Source organism: Lathyrus oleraceus, chromosome 6 (assembly GCF_024323335.1).
Source record: "Lathyrus oleraceus cultivar Zhongwan6 chromosome 6, CAAS_Psat_ZW6_1.0, whole genome shotgun sequence".
Taxonomy (NCBI): domain Eukaryota; kingdom Viridiplantae; phylum Streptophyta; class Magnoliopsida; order Fabales; family Fabaceae; genus Lathyrus; species Lathyrus oleraceus.
The window spans coordinates 510,779,198-510,785,197 of record NC_066584.1 but is presented as its reverse complement, the minus strand read 5'-3'; positions in this window follow the sequence as shown (position 1 = coordinate 510,785,197).

Genomic DNA, 6,000 nt, shown 5'->3' with positions numbered 1-6,000 from the left:
TGGCTGAAGAAAAACTTGTAAGAAAGATTCTCAGATCATTGCCAAAGAGATTTGCCATGAAGGTCACCGCTATAGAAGAGGCTCAAGATATCTGCAATATGAAGGTTGATGAGCTTATTGGTTCTCTCCAAACTTTTGAAATGGGCTTGTGTGAGAATGTTGAAAAGAAGAACAAAAACATAGATTTTGTATCAAATACTGAAGAGGATTCAGAAGAGGGGAGTACTGGAGGTGATGAAAGCATATCAGAAGCCATAGCCATGCTTGAGAGACAGCTCAACAAGTTCATAAAGAAGATTGATCAAAAAGGTAGACCTAATGTCAAGAACATTTCGTCTGACATCAGGAAAAGATCAACATCTGAAGAAAAGTTCAACCAAGGCAAGAGAATCCAGTGTCATGGATGTGAAGGTTTTGGACATGTTAGAGTTGAGTGTCCTACTTACCTCAAGATGCAAAAGAAGGGGCTATCTGTCACCTGGTATGAAGGAGATTCTGAGAGTGAATCTGAAGGAGAATCTGCTAAACATGTCACTGCACTAACCAGTGTCTGTGCCTCTGATGATGACTCAAGTGGAGATGAAATGACTTTTGATGAACTTGTTGCTTCATATAAAGAGTTATGTGTCAAAAGTGCAGAAGTGTGTGTACAAGGAGAAAAGCAGAAGAAACTCATCAAGGAGCTGGAGGATGAGAAAAAGAAGCATCTGACAGTCATAGATGGTCTAAATGGTGAGATAACCTTGCTGACCTCCAAGCTAGATCAGATGACAAAATCCATCAGAATGCTAAATAAAGGAACTGACACGTTGGAAGAGATCCTAAAGGTGGGACAGAAGTCAGGAACCATGTCTGGTTTAGGCTTTGTGAAGAAATCCTCTGCTGAACTCAAACGCTCAAAGGCTGAAGTTCAGAAATTCAAGCAGAAGTCACAACCAATGTCTCAACATCAGGGAACCAGGATGAGTAACCATCAGAAGAAGAAATTTCAGAGATGGAGATGTCACTACTGTGGTAGATTTGGTCATATAAAAGCCTTCTGCTACAGGTTGCATGGTTATCCTAAACAAACCCGTCATGTCAGACCTAAGCATAAGGCATATAAGCACAATGCCTCCATCAAAAAACGACAATGGGTTGCTAGGTTAGCTCACACAGCTCTAAGGGCATCTACCAGAGAAGACTGGTATTTTGATAGTGGCTGCTCAAGACATATGACTGGTATGGAGAATTTATTGGTGGATATACAACCTCACACTACCAGTTATGTGACCTTTGGTGATGGTGCTAAAGGAAGAATCAAAGGTGTGGGTAAGCTGAACAGTTCTGGAGTTCCAGAACTGAATAATGTGCTGTTAGTAAAAGGACTAACTGTTAATCTCATCAGCATAAGCCAACTGTGTGATCAAGGGTTCTATGTTCAATTCACTAAGGAGTTATGTGTTGTGACGAATGGAGATAATCAGGAAGTTATGAGAGGATCCAAATCCAAAGATAACTGCTATCTATGGGAACCTAAAGTCTCAAACTACTCCACAATTTGCTCCTCAGCCAAGGAAGAACAGGAGGTGAAGCTGTGGCATAGATGTCTTGGTCATCTTCATTTAAGGGGAATGAAAAAGATCATATCCAAGGAAGCAGTTAGAGGAATCCCAAAGCTGCTTATTGATGAAGGAAGAGTCTGTGGAGAATGCCAGGTTGGCAAGCAAACCAAGATGTCACATCCTAAGCTGGGACATCCTACAACATCCAAAACTCTGGAACTTTTGCACATGGACTTAATGGGACCTATGCAGGTTGAAAGTCTGGGTGGAAAGAGATATGCCTATGTGGTTGTTGATGACCATTCCAGATACACATGGATAAGCTTCATCAGAGAAAAATCAGATGCATTTGATGTCTTCAAAGATCTGTGCATCAGACTTCAAAGGGAAAAGGATAGTTGTGTTGTCCGAATTAGGAGTGACCATGGGACGGAGTTTAAAAATTCCAAGTTTGATGAGTTCTGCTCGTCTGAAGGGAAAAGTCATGAGTTTTCCTCTCCTATAACTCCTCAGCAAAATGGAATAGTTGAAAGGAAAAACAGAACTATTCAAGAATCTGCCAGGGCTATGATTCATGCAAAGAAACATCCTATGCATTTTTGGGCCGAAGCTATGAATACAGCTTGCTATGTTCATACTAGAGTTACCTTGAGAAAAGGAACCTCTTCCACTCTGTATAAAATATGGAAGGGCAGAAAACCTACTGTGAAGTACTTTCATATCTTTGGAAGCAAATGTTACATTCTTACAGATCGTGAACAGAAAAGGAAAATGGACCCCAAAAGTGATGAGGGTATATTCCTAGGATACTCAACTAACAACAGAGCCTACAGAGTGTTCAACTCCAGGACCAATGTCCTGATGGAATCCATAAATGTTATTGTGGATGATAAAGAGGAAGGAGTCAATGTCATAGAGGATGTTGGACCATTCCTTGATACTTCAACAGACATACCAGTCAAGTCTGAAGAGGTACAGGAAACTCCTCCTGAATGTGAGGTAGATGCATCCAACAAAGTGCCTTCTATCAGAATTCAGAAAGACCACCCTAAGGATCTTATCATAGGGGATCCCAATAGTGGTGTGACTACCAGATCAAGGGAGAATAGCTCAAATTCCTGTTTTGTATCCAAGGTTGAACCAAAAAATGTGAAAGAAGCCCTGACTGATGAATATTGGATCAATGCCATGCAAGATGAACTGGAGCAGTTTAAAAGGAATGAAGTATGGGAGTTAGTTCCACGACCTGAAGGGACTAACATCATTAGTACCAAGTGGATTTACAAGAACAAGTCTGATGAGAAAGGAGTAATCACTAGGAATAAAGCAAGACTAGTGGCACAAGGGTATACTCAAGTTAAAGGGGTTGATTTTGATGAGACGTTTGCACCTGTTGCAAGACTTGAGTCAATAAGATTGCTGTTAGGTGTGGCCTGCATTCTGAAGTTCAAATTGTTCCAAATGGATGTGAAGAGTGCCTTTTTAAATGGCTACTTGAATGAAGAAGTCTATGTGGAACAACCTAAAGGGTTTTGTGATCCTAACCTGCCTAAACATGTGTACAAGTTGAGGAAAGCTTTGTATGGGTTGAAGCAAGCTCCTAGAGCTTGGTATGAAAGATTGACTGAATTTCTGACCTCTCATGGGTACAGAAAAGGAGGGATAGATAAGACCTTGTTTGTGAAGGATGAAGATGGAAAAATCATGATTGCCCAAATTTATGTGGATGATATTGTCTTTGGTGGAATGTCAGAGCAAATGGTGAAACATTTTGTTCACCAGATGCAATCTGAGTTTGAAATGAGTCTGGTTGGGGAATTGCCTTATTTTCTTGGAATGCAAGTTAACCAAATGGAGGATTCTATGTTTCTCTCCCAAAGCAAATATGCCAAAAACATAGTTAAGAAGTTTGGTATGGATAATGCTAGGCGCAAAAGAACTCCTGCACCTACTCATTTAAAATTAACCAAAGATGAAGGAGGTCCCAGTGTTGATCAAGGCTTGTATAGAAGCATGATAGGTAGTCTACTATATTTAACTGCCAGTAGACCTGATATTTCCTATGCAGTTGTTGTGTGTGCTAGATACCAAGCAGAACCCAAAGTGAGCCACTTAAATCAAGTCAAGAGGATTTTCAAGCATGTCAATGGGACTTGTGACTATGGTATGCTATACTCTCATGGCTCTGAGCCTGTCTTATCTGGGTATTGTGATGTTGATTGGGTTGGGAGTGTTGATGACAGAAAAGCACATCAGGAGGGTGTTTCTTCTTGGGAAACAATCTCATATCATGGTTCAGCAAGAAACAAAACTGTGTATCACTGTCCACTGCAGAGGCTGAGTACATAGCAGCTGGAAGCAGTTGTTCCCAACTGGTGTGGATGAAACAGATGTTGACTGAGTACAATGTCTCTCAGAATGTCATGACAATGTTCTGTGACAATCTCAGTGCCATCAATATTTCAAAGAATCCCATCCAACACAGCAGGACCAAACATATTGACATTAGACATCACTTCATCAGAGATCTGGTGGAAGACAAAGTGATTACCTTGGAACATGTAGCCACTGAACTACAACTTGCTGACATATTCACAAAGGCCTTGGATGCTACTCAGTTTGAAAATTTAAGGGGAAAATTGGGAATATGCCTTTCTGAGGATTTATAGCAACCAAGGATGTTAGGAATGTATTGTTTAATATTTTTAACTATTAAACAATTGAAAGTATGCTCTGATTGGTCAACAAATCATAGCTATTTCACTTGCTGCAAGTGTGTTACCAAGATGTTAAGGAGATATCCTAACATGAGACAGCCTATGTACCTGCTGAAGTTCATGCAGGAGTGGTTCAAGATGTCATACACAAAGTCATGGTATCTGATATACCTGCTGTGAAGAAAGAGTGTGTCTCTACTTGATCAAAGCTGTGAAGCAAGATCAAGTGGATGTTGTCTTGATCAAGGCTGAGAAGCAAGATCAAGATTGTGGTTCTGTCATTTGTGTGTAATTCTGTTGTATTTTGGTCTGTAATTTTAAGTGTTGCTTTGGCAACATTTTTGACAAAAAGGGGGAGTAACACCTGTGGTGCCCCGGGACAACAAATTTGCTATGTGCTTAAACAGATATTGAAGATCCTCTAATCCAGAGGTTGTGCTGCAGTGTGTATGTGTGCTGCTGTTAGAAGTTTTTATTTAACTTCTGTATGTGTGCTGTTGTTAGAAGTTTTTATTTAACTTCTATGTGTGTTGAGTGTGTTGCTGCTCTGAGTGTATTAGCTAGGTTAATTTCCCCGCTAGATGTGTGTTTTTCCGCTGTTGTGATGGCAAGTTGTTTTAGCCAAAACTTTGCCAAAGGGGGAGTTTGTAGATGTTTGATTGGCTGCATTTTATGTCAAAACACTAATTGGACTCTAATGTCTTGACTGATGTCATGACATGCCTTGGAGATGTTTGATTGGCTGCATGTTGTATTAAAACACTAACTGTACTCTGATGTCTTCTGATATCATTTCCATCTCTGTCCGACGGAAACATTTCCTCCAATATCGCACTACTGGGGAACACTGCTGATCTGACGTCATGGTACCACACTCCTCAGAGTAACACTTTCAACCAGACACTGACTGATGACTGGGAGAAAACTCGACGTTTACTGGACATCGAACAATGATGTTGACAGGACATCGAACAATGATGTTTACAGGACATCGAACAATGATGTTGACAGGACATCGAACAATGATGTTGACAGGACATCGAACAATGATGTTGACAGGACATCAAACAATGATGTTGACAGGACATCAAACAAGGATGTTGACAGGACATCAAACAAGGATGTTGACAGGACATCAAACAATGACCGACCAGACATTAAACAATGACTGGGAAATAACTCGACGTTTACTGGACATCGAATGATGATGTTTACTGACACCAAAGAAAGCTCGACCAGACACTTACTGATGACTGGGAAATACTGTTGTTCCAAACTCACAATGCTGAACTCCTCGGAGTATCGTCTTCATTGTCCGGCAAAACCAATCCTCAAGCGGTAACCACGGCTCGAATCGCGCTGATCGCGTAACATTCTCCAATCTTCATTCCCATCTCGGCCCGACGGAAAAGCTTCCTCCAGTATCGCACTACTGGGGTACATCTCTGATCCAATCATGAGGCTAAACTCTTCGGAGTAACACCTTCACTGTCTGACACAACCACTTCTCAAACGGTAACCACGGCTTGAGACTAGCTCTATGCTTGCAACAATGATGCATGATCTTTTTCTGCGTAATGCTCCATAATTATGGAAATGCTACGCGATTTATTATTTTTCTATGCAACATGCTATGCTTATTCTACATGATGAATGCATACAAAGTATCCCCTCGAGGGACTCTTCTGGGGAGCACGAGACACTCCGTTGAGGAACTCGACATTGCTCCAACTCCACCC